Source organism: Thalia democratica, chromosome 4 (genome assembly GCF_965202585.1).
Source record: "Thalia democratica chromosome 4, ktThaDemo2.hap1.1, whole genome shotgun sequence".
In the NCBI taxonomy this organism is placed as follows: domain Eukaryota; kingdom Metazoa; phylum Chordata; class Thaliacea; order Salpida; family Salpidae; genus Thalia; species Thalia democratica.
The window spans coordinates 61,911,771-61,926,714 of NC_139168.1; the positions used below are offsets into that span (position 1 = coordinate 61,911,771).

Sequence of the window (14,944 nt, forward strand, 5' to 3'; positions counted from 1 at the left end):
ACAAATTAGGACTTTATTTAAATACATCAGAAATAAAGTAAAGTACAAGTCAGCTTGAACTTATTGTAAACAATGCAAAAGTATCTTTTTATGAAAACAAGCACTAATTTCTATTTTTAAAAAAATTTTTGTATTAATTTTTCGTTAAATTTTATAAATGCTTAAAAAAACTGATTGTAAACAACACTTGATTTTAAAAAATAGAAAATTAGCTCTGCTCACTCTAAAAATTCCAAAATGGTTTCTTGTGTTCATAAAAAGTTCAAATTCGTACGAAAGCTTTTAACAAAAAATCAGAGATACTATTTATTTCTTTCTGCCACAAGCAATGCTAACTACAGCCAAGAGTAAAAGGTATTTAGATTACAATATATATTAGAAGATAAAAATTTAACAAAGCAGATATTTCAAGTATTAAAATTTTATAGTTATTTTATTTGTTAATGATGATAAGAAACTGTAAAGTTAGCCTATAAAAAAATAAGATCTACTATTAGTTACACAATTTGTTAATAATCACCATATATTAAATTTTATATATATGCATGTTTAAAATCTATGTGCTAAAATTATTATGCTTAAAAATTTATAAAGCTAACTTGACTAGTTATAGCTGATTCACACACTTAATTCTATATTTTAATTATTTAGCTATGAGTTACCTTAATAAATTATTGTAGTTTTAAATATAATGTAGATTTGTGTACATGACCTTGTTTACATAATTTTATACTATTTATTAAGATTGTGAACAAATGTACTGTGTAAACTAAAATAATTAATTTGCATTAATTATATTAATGCCAGTTGGTCTAAAATAGTTTTTAAAAATAAGTTGTACTAGAATATTTATTTACACAAACATTTATTAAATATTAAATTTAGCATGAATTTTTATGAAAAATAATTTTTTGAAATTAAATACTTATTAACTACTATACCTCATAAAATTTTTATCAACTTACATTTTTAAAGACAATAAATATACCCAATAATTGATTGTTTGACTATTGTATTAAAGGGGAAGTTTGAGTATAGTGCAATTGTTAAGATTAATAAAGTAATAACACTTTATTAGGTACTGTCAGTTTCTACTGCACTATAAAGTTAGATGATATCCAATCAGTTATTTTATATTAAATATTTATATAAGTGAAGGATATACATATTAAAACACAGATATATATATATAAGTATGTGGAGAAGTCAGTTAAAGTACAACCTAAAAATAAAAAGTTAAATTAAATATTTTAAATTATTTCCACACTTGTTTACATAAGTGTGGAAAAACCATTATGTGGTCCACATGAAATAATAATATGAACATCTTTATTATCAAATTTTTTAGTTATATTTGTTATGTGGGCTGTTGTAAATTTGAACATTTTTGTTCTCATTCTTTTTCTTTATAATTAATTAATTGGATTTTAATAATATAGCAACAGCTATTGATTGTATTAAAAATTATATTTCTTTCAGTGAAATGTAATTGTCGACCAATCAAAAACCAGCTAAATTCTGCTGACACTAAACTCCTGCTTACAATGTTAATTTTAACATTGTGATTATAGTTGTTGTTTAATGAGGCATGACACATATGTGTATTTACAATCTATACTCATTTTTACAATCTATATATTAAGGTTATCTATAATCTAACAAGTTATTTATCATTCAGATTCATTTCATCAATTTATCCCACAATGATTGGGGAGCTGCTGGATCAACCTCGTGTCAGACAATCAACAGCTGTCATCTTAGTTTCTAGGAACTAGTAAGGTAATTGCTACCAAATATATATGCATTTTGTCTAAGTTCAATGATTAAAAACTTGCCTAGAGAGTTGAATAGGCATTTTTCTGTGTTGAATTTGATGAATGACAAATATTTATTTGTCAAATTCTATTCAAAATGACATTATGAACTGATGTTCATATTTGCATCATATTTTTTCATGTAAGAATGGCTAGTAACTCTGTGATTCAAAGATTATGAGATATGAGAACTAAAATAAATTAAATTTGGAATAATATTTATCTTAAAATATGTTTCATAATAAAATGTATAAATGTTTTTAGGTCAACCAAGTGAGAAAGGACGAAGTAGAAGTAAAACCCATTACAAAAGTAAGGAATTGATTAATACTTTAATTAAATATAGCATACTTGTAGACCTTGATATATTCTCTCAATGGTATATTGAGGGGGATAAGTGATGCAAAATTAATGTGAATTTATCTGTACAGTATTTGTAAATAAATGCAAATATTGACTGCCCAAAATTCTTACATTTCTTTTCAATGATCAACTAAATAATTTATTAAGTCTTCATATACTTATATCTATAATTACTCACAGAACATGGAAATAGAATTTTATCATGCCTTGCCAGCTTGGACCATATAATAATGTGAGTATTTAAAAAGCTGGTTTTGTATAAGATTGCATTCATACAAATGATTTTACTTATAGTACTTTGCATAATATCATGTTAAACTGATAGTAAGAATTATGTTTTTATTGCATACAAAATTGTTCTAGTGTATTCTTGAGTGATGATGTTAATAACTGATTTATAAGGTTAATTGAAAAGTTAAAGTTGACTTAAGTTATCTAAACTAGTGCTCACATATTAATAAACTGTAATGCCCATATTTTTCACCTTAATGATTTTTATGTATCATTTGAGGACGGTAAAGTTGTGCTAAATTAAAAGATAGTATTTGTGGGTGAGTGTATAATGATTATGTAATTATAATACTCAAGAATACAATCAACATAATTGACAAATTTGAAATAAATTTTGTGCTTTTTAGATAATTCACAAATTTTATAAATTTATTTTTTTTAGTACATGGAAGAAAATCCATTCAATGACCATCATCAACTTGAAACTGAGGACAAGGTATCATAGTTTCTAATCACATATAATCATTCTTTTTAAAATTAAGCTTATCATTTATAAATGATGAATTTACACAGACCTGTACTGATAAAGTGTGAAAGAAAAGTGTTTCTGATAATAATTAATTGTAGCTTTAGCATTTAACACATTATAAAAACAATTAATGTTAATAATAGCATTTTATAGGTTCCCATCCCAACAAATTATTTGGATTAGAAAATACTCAATCTCAAAAGTTATGGTTAGTGTTTTGTATATTATAAATTTTGTTCCAAAACTTAAAATGATGATAATTCTTTGCTGTGTTTGATTATGTTAAATGAAAATTAACCTTGGAGAACTGATATACTCAATGACAGTAGAAATTAATAGTATTTATGAACTGATAATTAAACTTTAATTTTTTACAGGATGTATGCAAAGCTTGAAGTTTCATAAAGGTAAGAACTACTTAATTTACTTGAATTTTTACCAATTTAGTCTAATAATTAACATGATGATCAATTTCGCTTAGTGTTTGATTTTGTAATGAAAATTAACCTTGGAGAACTGATAACTTTTAAAATATCTAGTAAACATGTTTAATTACTTAATGTATTACAAATTCATTTTTATAGGTGAAACACAATGAAATAGGGAACACAACCCAACTTCCAGTGAAAGTCAACTAATAGTGATAAGGTACCTTTATGAAATAATTATTTATTAACACTTGAAATAATTTGCTTTGATGAAATTGACTTGCCCTGTCTTAATTGTGTTGCTGATACTCTTTTTGGATACTTTCTGAGCATGAAGAACTAAAAAAAAGTATTTGTTTAACTGAAATCTATATAAATTTCAAAATATTTATTTAAACAGGTTACACTACTAAAAGGTGTTGAATGAAATTCAAAAAGATAAAAAATTGTTAATAGTAAGTTGTAGTTGTATTATTTTGACCTTTTTCTTAATTTTAAGTGATGATCACATAAAGCTCAACAGATCAGAAGTAATTTTGTTGATTTTCTTTTATTACTGATTAAAAATTTCTCAATATTATTGTTAACATAGTCTTAAATTCATAGTAATAGGTTTTTTTTTATAGATTGCTAGCAGCTTCTTGGACTACATAATCAACTGAACCAAGTACTATAATTAGTAAGTGATATTAATTTTATTGTTGTAATAAAAATTTTAAGCAATGATGTCAATTTTTTCCCCGTCAATAAAATAAATGATGAGAAACTTGTCTTCATCCTGAGCCTAAAACAAGTATATAAGAAATAAATCATAGTTTTCTTAACTGACTAGCAACATTTTTGTAGAAAAGCTATTTGGATTGATGATTCAATGACCAAACTATTCAGAACTAAAATTAGTTAGTTTGAAATCTACCTTACTAATATTGAACTTATCAAATGGAAATGAAGATAATTTAACTCTCTCAATGAATAATGATTAAATCAAGAACCTGATTCTTTATTTTTAATATAACCTATATTTGTATGTATTAATAGAAAATAATGGTTATTTAATTTTTACAGATATGTCTTGTGAGTACAGTTCATTCGAAATTGACTTAGTTGGTTGTTTGAGGTAAGTTAAATAAGTATACTTAAATTTATACTACTAAGTTTGATTTTATACATAAATTTGTGATGATTATAACTTTATCAAGCTAACTGAATTTCTCTGATGGTGACTAGAGTCTCTGAACAAATATAAATTAATTAGTTAACTTAGTGGTTAATATTACTCAAAATTATAAAAACATTTTTAACAGAAACCCTACATCACTTCTATCAAGACTAAGTCAATCTAATCAGAACTACCTCTACCAAGTAAGCTGATATTATATTACAAAAAAATAATATTTTAGTTAATGATGAAAATTTGTGTCCAGGCCACTTAGTAAATAATGCTGATTTTCATTGAGATCACTGAAACTAAATAATAATTAAATTAACTTTGGTCTATTTTAAACAAATTCAATAATTCAATCTATCATTATAGATTGAAGGAATTTCCAAACTCCATGTCAAAGACGTCTGCTGGTAAGGTTTGTGAACTATGAATTGAAATTATAGTTGTATAAATATATATATATATATATATAGTGTAAAAATGATGATAAATCTTCGCTGTGTTTGATTAATTTATATGAAAATTAACCTTGGAGAACTGATTAGTGATAACTATATTAAAAATAAAGAAGTTGTAAAACTTAATTTCTAAAAAGTTGAATCTTTACAGAATGAACAATTAATGGAAACAATACCATAAGAATTTACCAATTCTGAATATGTGTTAGTTTTTATTAAATTTTGAATTAACTAAACTAGTCTTTTATACATGATGATCAACTTCGCTTAGTGTTTGAGTTTCTAATGAAAATTTACCTTGGAGAACTGAATAAAAAAAATATTTTCAAGTAGTACAACAATCTGTTAGCATTAGTCTAATACCTATTATTATCAATAGGTACAAAGTTCAGAAAGCAATTGTGAGCTGTGTAACATACATGGTTAGTAATTTTAGTTAAATTATCATTTTATTAAAATAATAAAAAAAAATGACAAATACTGTTAGGAGTAGTGAAACAATGAGTAATTTTAATAAAGTGGGCTAATTAAATCAATATTAAACATTTTAGAACAGTATTTACGGTCTAATTTTTTAGGGAGGAATCTCCATTTGATGTGAAACAGCCAGTGAAAGGTCTTGATGTTTCAAGGTTGGTTTTAGTTTAATTTATGAGTTTTATAACTAAGATTATAATGATGAAATTGACTTGCCCTGTCTTAAATGTATTGCTGATATTCTTTTTGGATACTTTCTGAAACAATTATTATGTAGTAATTTTTTTTCTCTAAAATTTAAGCAATCTAAACTTTTATACAATTACAGCTTCAATATAATCAAGATGAAGAAAAAGTATTTTTTCAATAGGTAAGTACGTGTTGAAGAAAAAGTATTTTTTCAATAGGTAAGTACGTGTTTGTTCTTAGTTAAACTGAAATAGTACTAAATGAAGATAATTGCACCGATGATTTTTTAAAATGAAATCAAAAGGGAAACAATCTGATACTATCAAAAATTTATCTGAAACCTTTTATTAAAAAGTTCAATTGTTAATAAAATACCTTTTCAGATTTCACCACTCACTTGTCAGCGTTTGTCAACCACGTTTCATAGGAGGCTAATTTTCAGGTAATTATAAAATAAATTTCTATATTTTAATATTTATTTTTGTTTTGCTGATGATCACATAAAGCTCAACAGATCAGAAATAATTTTGTTGATTTTCTTCTACTACTGATAAAATAATGTCTTAAAACAAACCTTAGTGATACAATGCTTCAATATTAAAATGAATAAAATCTACAGAATTTTTAGAAGTGTTGCTCATTAATCCGTAGAAAATTGAATAATAGAAGGTTAGTTAAAGTTTTGAACTTGATTTAATAATCTTATTTTGCTAATAATATAAGCAATGATGTCAATTTTTTCCCCGTCAATAAAATAAATGATGAGAAACTTGTCTTCATCCTGAGCTATAATTAAACTTGAAATATTTCTAGTAAACATAAATTTTCTGTTAATATTAGTATTACTTTCAGGAAAAATTTATGAAAAGTTTCCAGAATGAAGGTGAAAGAATGTAACCACAATCTTTGATTGAAATTGGGCTCCTTGAATGTAAGTTTCAAATAAAAACAGTCTACTAATTAAGTGGCATAACGGATTCCAATTTTACTTGTATGTGTAAATATTGGCCAGAATTATGCAAAATTAATAAAAACTACAGAACCATTGTGTGGTATATAATATGTATCATATTCTTACTGATTTGTAGTTTACATTCCAACATAACTATATTTTAAATTTGTAAATAATTTAATCTTGCAAATTAAGTTGAAAACTTGTATAACTAGGTTGTTGAAACGTATTGAAATTTTATATTATCTGAAGTTTAAAAGATTAATTTAATAATAATTTTACTGAATGAGTAAGCACAAAATTTTGAAATCAAACAAATGTTTTATTTGAAATAATTTATAAACATTTCACTAAACAAATTTTTAACTATTGATAACAATAATATCTTATTAGGTGTGGAAATTTAGTTGAGCAGAATAGATGATAGGCAAATGGAAATAAACGAGAGGTAAGCATTTCATGTTTTGCGTACATGCAAATAAAACCTCCCTAAAAAGCACCATTGAGTAGAAAGATATCGTGACGCATATATTTCCGATATGATGTCGTAATGTTTTTTATTGCTCTGTGGTCTGTCGAATGGGAGAAAATTAAATAGAGATTGTATTTGTGGGTGAGTGGATGATGTTATGTGATCATACCACTCAAGAATATAAACAACATTTGTGTATACTGTCTTTAAAATGATAAAAGAAAAGTTTTGATTTATCTAAAACTTATATTATGAAACATTTCTTTTAATACTATGTCAGAAAAACTAAGTACGTTTTAAAAGTTGAAAATTACACTTACATGCTCTCATACTGTTAATCGGGCTCACTTACTAAAACTGATTTCTTATAGGTGCAGTCTCCAGTCTGCAATCAAAACGTACACAATCCAGAGTGGAGGATACAATCGCAGAATTGAAAAAACGAAGATAAGATAAATATTTGTGTTTAGTTGTAATAAAAGAATGTTAAAAAAATAATTGTTGTTTTTATGTAGAACTTTATGTAAATTGAAAACTTCTAACATGTATTGATTTTATCACATACACTGTGCTAACCATCAACTACAAGATTGATAGGTAAAATAAACTTAGGGCTGAGAAAAAACGGATTCATTTAAAACCAAAGAGAATGTAATTTTAAGGTTGAATAAAAATATTTTAAGTAAATTAATAGTTTTCAATGAAGTTAATACCTAAGCTTGCTCAAAGTATTAGTAACTAGATCGACTTAGTCCAAGTAAATTTAGTGCAATACCTTTCAGTGCCTTTATAATTAAAGGCAACTGTTTAATTACAGTAGACTACCGCTTAAGTACGCACTTTTTTTTGGTACGCACCCCGCCTTAAGTACGCACTTATCCAGAAAGACAAAATAACATTCTACTTTTTTTATATATTATTAAATTTTTTTTTAAATATATTTATATCAAATTATTAGATGCTATTAAATGTTTATAACTAAATACTTATGTAGTCGTTGCAGAAAAGTGAAAAGAATACTGATATTTGAGCTGTAATGCTATAAAATAAATAAATCTAGATGAAAAAGTAATAAAAAACTTACAAATACAGCATAGTTAAGTCATAATTTAATTTAAATGTAAGTACACACATTGATGTTTTGGAAATGTTTGGTAAACACAATGTAGTTTGGTACTTTCCCTCTAACAAAACAAAATATGGAAAAAATTACTAAATATTCTTTTTTATATCATTCACTTTCTATACTAAATGTATGTATTAATTATGTAAAAACTTTTTATGGAAAAAATAAATTATATTAAAATCTATTACAAAATTTTGCAGATTAGAATTATGTATTAAATGTTATTTAAAATAAAAAGACTTGTTTATTTGGTGGCTACTTGTAAGAAAGAAAACAAACAGCTAAATTTCATATTATACTATGTCGTCAAAAAGTACTTACTACCCATGCTAAGTACGCACTTTTTGGTCGGGTTCAATTTGCGTACTTAAGCGGTAGTCTACTGTATCTAATATTCTAATATAAAACAAGTATCATCCATGTCTATTAGCTTTGGTTTTTCTGTTATGATATATATATTATACTAGTTGATCCAAAACTGCTTCATAAGGTGATAATAACCGACGAAGTTAATTTAAGTCGTAGTATAGAGAACGCTCTTATAAATATATCATCACATGTTATTATTGAAACCACTTCTATATACTCGTTTGTATTATAAACAAATCAAACTAACCAAATGTATACGAACAGGCATGAAAATTCAAATGTAAATAGTCATCAAATAATTTTAAGTGAAGTACTGCCCAGTAAATCATACATTCAGTTGCGATATTTATTTGACTTAAATAATGTTTTCATAATAATAGGCAAATATCTCAACTAAATTAAAGTAAATAGTGAGGTGCTTATTTTCCAACTCTTATAATTTTCTGGTCGAATTTTTTTATATTTTGGAAATAACATAAAAACACCAGTGCAAAATCTAAAGTAAACTGAAGAGACCTTCACCTTAGCACTAACCGATTTCTAAAAACCGCCCTATTGCTAATTGTATGGCACTCAAAGACGCCACCCTGTAAAAATTTAACTTATATTCCATGTGGCCACCACAAATAACATTGTAAACGATCTAAAGAAAATTTTATAGTGGAATTATATGTAATTTTTATTACATGGTAAATTTTCTTCCTTATTTTTCTTGGAGAAGCCGCTATAAATAAGTATAGTTTAAATTTAATTCGTTTTGACATAATAAACTGCTTATTAAGTTACAAAAAAACTAACGAAAAATTCAGTAAGCGTTTGATTGCATGGATTGCACAACATAAAAATGGGTAGATTATTAAAACAGGCTGGTGACGGTATCGAAAAACTTAAAAAACAACTAGAATTTTTACATAATAAATAAAATTTATTATATTACATAAGTAATAAAATTTTGAACGTTATAACGAAAAATCTCATAGATAAAATTTATATGTCCTTTCATTTGTAAGTAATATTTTCGTCTTTTTTTATAATATTTAATACAGTTTTTTGGCTTAAGCTGAACTGAAATTAGAACCAAAAGCCTGGAAGAAAAACTAGTGGTCACGTTGAAAGAAAACAGCTATTTATTTGTATAAAAAGCCTATCGTGGCCGAAATAGCGAGGAAGCCCTATGCTATTATACCTAACACTAATTTTTAGCACAACTATTTGATTGCTCATACGGTCCCTGTTTGAAACATATCAGATGTAAATTAAAGATTCAGTCTATTCCAGTTTTTAATACATAAAAAAATTCTATAGGTCGGAGAAAAATAAATCCTCGCAGCCTGCATAACTTGAAGTTTAATCTAAAAAATCGAGAACTATTTAAAAAACGCTTTACAAAAACTCAACTTGTACAAGTTATTTTATAGTAGTCGAATGTTGCTTAAAATAATACTACATCTTTATTGAAGCTTAATTAAGTTCAATAGTTTTGGTTTATTGATCGATTCTTTTTCTAGTTTTGGTGAGATATCGCTTAATTTATTATCTCAGTATATTTTATCCAATAGGTAAGGGTTTCCAAAAGTGGGATGTATGAGTGTTAAAACAATAACTGCAAAGCGGCGAAAAGGCCATAATTTAAAACTTGCCCTAGATATTCTGGTCTTAATAATGAAGATGAAAAATTTTATGTCTAGCTAGATAATTAAACGGTTTGTTTTTAAGAAATCAATATGAGGGGGCATTGCTTTTTAATTTTTATAAAGGGTTAATTCAAGTTAAGAAAAAAGGTTTGGAAAACTCTGTACTAAATAAATTGTCCAGCTTATAATAAAAAAATTTTTGAAAACGATTTATTTTAGAATAAATGTATTAAAATTATAACAAAAAAAATACAAAAGTAAATGTTGGTTTATCAAAAAGAAGGAATTAAGATAACTATAAATAAACATTTATTTATAGATCCATTTTAAAAGAAAAACATATGCCTGTAAAGTTCAAGCTAAGAATTAACCTTATATTTTTTTTTTTAACTTCTGTAGCAACAAGAAAACAGTTAAAAATATTCGTAAAACTAATCAACATCAATAAAAAAAAGGTGAAATATATGATACTGCTCTATAATTTAGCAATTCTGTTTTAAGGCAAGTTTTTGTTACAACTTAAGTGTGAAATTTATTGAAGTATATAATTTGTTTTTGAACGGGAAAATAAATTCTTGCAATTTTTAGTTGATTGAAACTTTTAGGAGTCGTTCATAATTTAAAACCAAAATATAGCAGAAAACTGATCTACTTTTTAAATCAGTATTACGATTTTAAAAAAAGCCAGGTTTCCCGGTCTGGTAGATTATACACTTATATCCAAAGACCATTTGTTACATTGTTGATCAATGTTACATTTGTCGCCGTACAGTGGAAGTTATGGAAATTATTTGTTGCTCTTCAAGTATAAAAATACTGAAGCAAGACAAACCATGTAAACAATAAATATACAAAAAAAAAACATTTAAACTTTCCTTAAAGTTTCCTTAAAGAATAAAGATAAAAACTAAATTTATCTAAGATTGTTTTGTATATTTTCTAACAGTGATTTTAGTTAATAATTTATTTAGTCCATTTTTGAAAACTTATGTGAAAGACTAAATATACCTACATAGTAGAATATTAAATAATAACAAAAAACACTCTAAGTATAAATTTTATCAAATATAATAGTGATTGCTACAAACTAAAGTAGATAAAAGTCGTCAAAATCCATTTAACGTGTTTAGTAAGGTTTATCCTTCAGTTCAATCAAGTAGTCATCGGTAAAATCTCAAAATATATGTAAACAATATCCTCATTGCAACCTAATAAAATTTCATATATGCAAATGTCCTCTTGGTAAAAAATCCCTTTGATCAAACTAAAACCTAAATATTGCTCTCATTTTTCAAGTCATTAGGAGTTTGGCCCACAGTTAACTGTCCTGATGAGCGTTATGATGGAAATGTTCCTGCTGGAATTATTCGTAATTAGTTTCTAAACCACAAGTTATGCGCAGTATTACCTAAATTAGAACTTTTAAAAGTCTATAGAACTATTATTAATGCTAGTATTCATGCTGTTGTACATTTGTATACTTCTAATTTATTTTAAGAGTAACCATCAGTTCTCAATTTGCATTCAAGGAAAAAGATCAAGTTCATTGATTCCGAATTTATTTATAAATCAATGTTTTACTTAATAAGTAATAACAATTTCAATCAGATCCTTATGAATAATAAATGCTTTATTCAAATATATTTCTTCTCTGTAAAACTGTATCTTACTTTAATATACTTTAACTAATTGTATATTTCTGTTATAGTAATTTTTTAATATCACCTTAAAATTTTCATAACTTTATCTTTTAACTTTAGCTCATAGGTTTTTGGTATTATTTAAAAGTTGTACATGATATTATATACGAAAGGCCATATAAGACTTTTTATTAACTAATTTAGTTAGAAAACTGCTGTAAAACTGTCGATTTTGAGAATTAATTAAGTATGTACTATTTTATAGGTTTGAATTATTTTTTACCTATGTTTTATGTTATGCAGTACAAACTAATAATAAGATAGCAAGGCCGATGTTATAACTTCTGTACTTTTAGATAAGTTGTCTTCTTACTAAAGCTACGTATAAAAACAAAACACAAGCTTTAAACAAATAGGACTTTACTTTCGAGATAGTTTAATATAGTTACAAACTTATTCCTAAATTATGAATAAAACACACTTTGAATAAATGCAATTTACTTTATTTTCAATAATAATTCTTAGTTCTGAAGAAAGAAACTATTAAATCACGACACAAATAAAATCTATAAAAAGTATCAACAATCGTAAAGTTACATAAATACTAACATCAACTCCGCTGTGTAGACGTTTTCTTGATTCTCAATAATTGAAGTAAAACGTTACTTGATCGTACCGCGTAATAAATTTGCAACTAACTTTAACGCGTATTTGAAAGACAAAACGCCGATATATACTCGTCGGAATGAAATTAACTCCTTTAAGTAATCAATAATATTTATTGTTTTAAGAAAATTGTTTAGAGAGTTATAAAAATTGTTTTGCAAAAGCTTGTTTTGAGAATAATGAAAAATATTTTTATTCACAAGCTTTAAAATACTAAAATGAGATGCTAATATCATTACATTGTTTCTTTTTAAATTTTAAATTTTAACGTTTAAAGCCTGGTTTTAAATAATTAATATCCTTAAAATCCTACTTAACTTTAAACTTTTTTATAATTGTTAAAAAGCCGGGTAAAAAAAAAGTAAGAAAAAGAAACTGAATACTTATTATCTCAAAAATTACATAATTTACAAAAACTAAGATAATACACAACAAGGTAACAATGATAGTCATTTAGTTGGCTTCTGGCTTGTTGTCCTCGAAGTTCTTGTCCTTGGGCTTGTTGTCCTCGGGCTTGTTGTATTCCGGCATTTCTCTTCCGTTCTCTTCTACGGTGGTTTATTTAGCAGGAACGAATTGTTTTAATTCGCTTGTTTTTCTCTAAACTTCAAATTCAAAAATTCATCGAAATCACTTTTTGACATAGAAAAAATTCATCTTTTCATTGGCCATCATTGTAGTATTCATTTCAAAAATACGCGGCTCAAAAAAAAAGTTGAGATATTCTTTCAAGAAAGTTTAGTAAAAACTTCTATGTTATTATGCCACAAGACAATAACGAAACTGTCAGTATTTACTTTCAAACCTATTTTGTTATACAAAACAAAAAAAAATTAAGCATTTAAAGATGCATTGAATAGAAATTTAATATTTTAAAAAACATGAAAAACTTTAATTTTGTTTTTAACTTAGAAAAACATATGTTCTTAATATTCAACTCGCAAACTTTAATAAACAAAACAGAAAACATTTTCTTTAAAATATTTTACAAAACAATAAGCAGTATTTTCATGCACAAACATTATAGGATTCAAGTATAAAGTATTTCTTTTTAATGTGACACAAAACTTATGCATTGTAGAAATTAATAAAGAGAAAAACTTAGCGAGTGCTTTTTTTTTCGATCTTTAACAGTCAAAACTAAATGGGAGTTGAAAGTACTTTTAAATTCAAAATTTATAGGAAAAGTTTATCACGAGTCGAATTGAAAGCTTTAAACTTGAACTTGATTATTTTACGAGCAAAAAATCTGATAAATCAGTTTTGTTTTAAAGTTAGAGTGAAATGTAGTTACTAAAATCTCAATATAAAAATAGGCTTATAAAACTTTTCTATTTTATAATTGCTATTTGATAGCTTTTAATTAATAGTTCAATTGCTAAACTGTAATTTATAATATAAAAAACTTCATAACACATCATTAAAAGTAAAAAAGCTATAAAATTTTACAATTCAGATATTTTATCAGAAAAAAATACAAAATAAACACACTTAATAGTTTCTTTCAGTATAATTTCTTAAAAACACTACCTGAGTTTAAAAAATATTAAAATAGGTGTTCATGTTCATAAAAAATTACAATTGTTTACCTTTATTAAAATCCGTTTCGTTAGTTTTGTGAAAATACTTATATTTTATCTTCAAAAGGCTTTATGATAAATGTTAAAAGTTTTAGACCTGCTATTAGTAATTCTGACTCTTTTTTATTCTGTGTTATAATTTCTTTTTTGTCAAAGGAATTAAGTACTGCCAAATTGTTTTTCTCTTTAGCTAATATGTTGCTTGATACGCTAATTTGTGATTTTGTTTTTGAAGAATTGTAGTAGCCTGAGTCTTGTTTATAACTTTTAAACTGCAATGTTGGCACCTGATGTTTTGGCTCGCTATCATATTTTTTATTGTAACTGATATTTTTCTGCTGTTGTTTCTGATGTTTTTCTTTGCTAAGTTTACCTTGTTTTGCTGTAAAAGCAAAAGCTTGCTTATAAGCTCTATTAGCTTTTCTTTTCTGCTGTTGGAGGTTACTTGAGCAATAGTTTCCGTTTAATCTTTTTTGTTGAAACTTTTGGTTGTAGTTTAAATTCTTATCTACAGCGTACTTAGACCCTTGAACTGTTTTACCATTAGGACCTGTCACGTTTGCGGCTTCTGACATGTTATTTTCACCTACAACAATATCAAACTGAACTTTTTCTCCTTGTGCAAGAGACCTTAAGAATTTGTTAGGGTTATTTTTGACGATAGCTGTATAATGAACAAAAATATCGCTGTTCCGATCATCACGTTGAATAAAACCGTAACCTTTGCGAACATTAAACCATACTACTTGACCAGTTACTCCAAATGCTATAGTGTTTTTGGTTACCTGAGCTTTTTCTTTGGCTGTTTGAAACTCTTTGGTTGTATTAGATGTTTTTGTAAGTAAGTGTTG

At 25.8% G+C, this 14,944-nt stretch overlaps 1 long non-coding RNA gene across 1 annotated transcript; it reads left to right on the forward strand.

Moving 5' to 3' along the window:
* Positions 1-321: 321 nt before the first annotated feature.
* LOC145834295 (uncharacterized) lies at positions 322-7,563 on the forward strand. Its single transcript, XR_014369782.1, has 23 exons — positions 322-354; positions 1,679-1,779; positions 2,079-2,126; positions 2,358-2,409; positions 2,851-2,904; positions 3,091-3,145; positions 3,315-3,344; positions 3,522-3,585; positions 3,766-3,820; positions 3,992-4,044; positions 4,212-4,264; positions 4,431-4,482; positions 4,670-4,727; positions 4,900-4,945; positions 5,140-5,192; positions 5,368-5,410; positions 5,567-5,620; positions 5,794-5,835; positions 6,038-6,096; positions 6,274-6,323; positions 6,507-6,585; positions 7,000-7,054; positions 7,450-7,563. It is a non-coding gene; the product is annotated as an uncharacterized LOC145834295 (long non-coding RNA).
* The last annotated feature ends 7,381 nt before the right edge of the window (positions 7,564-14,944 follow it).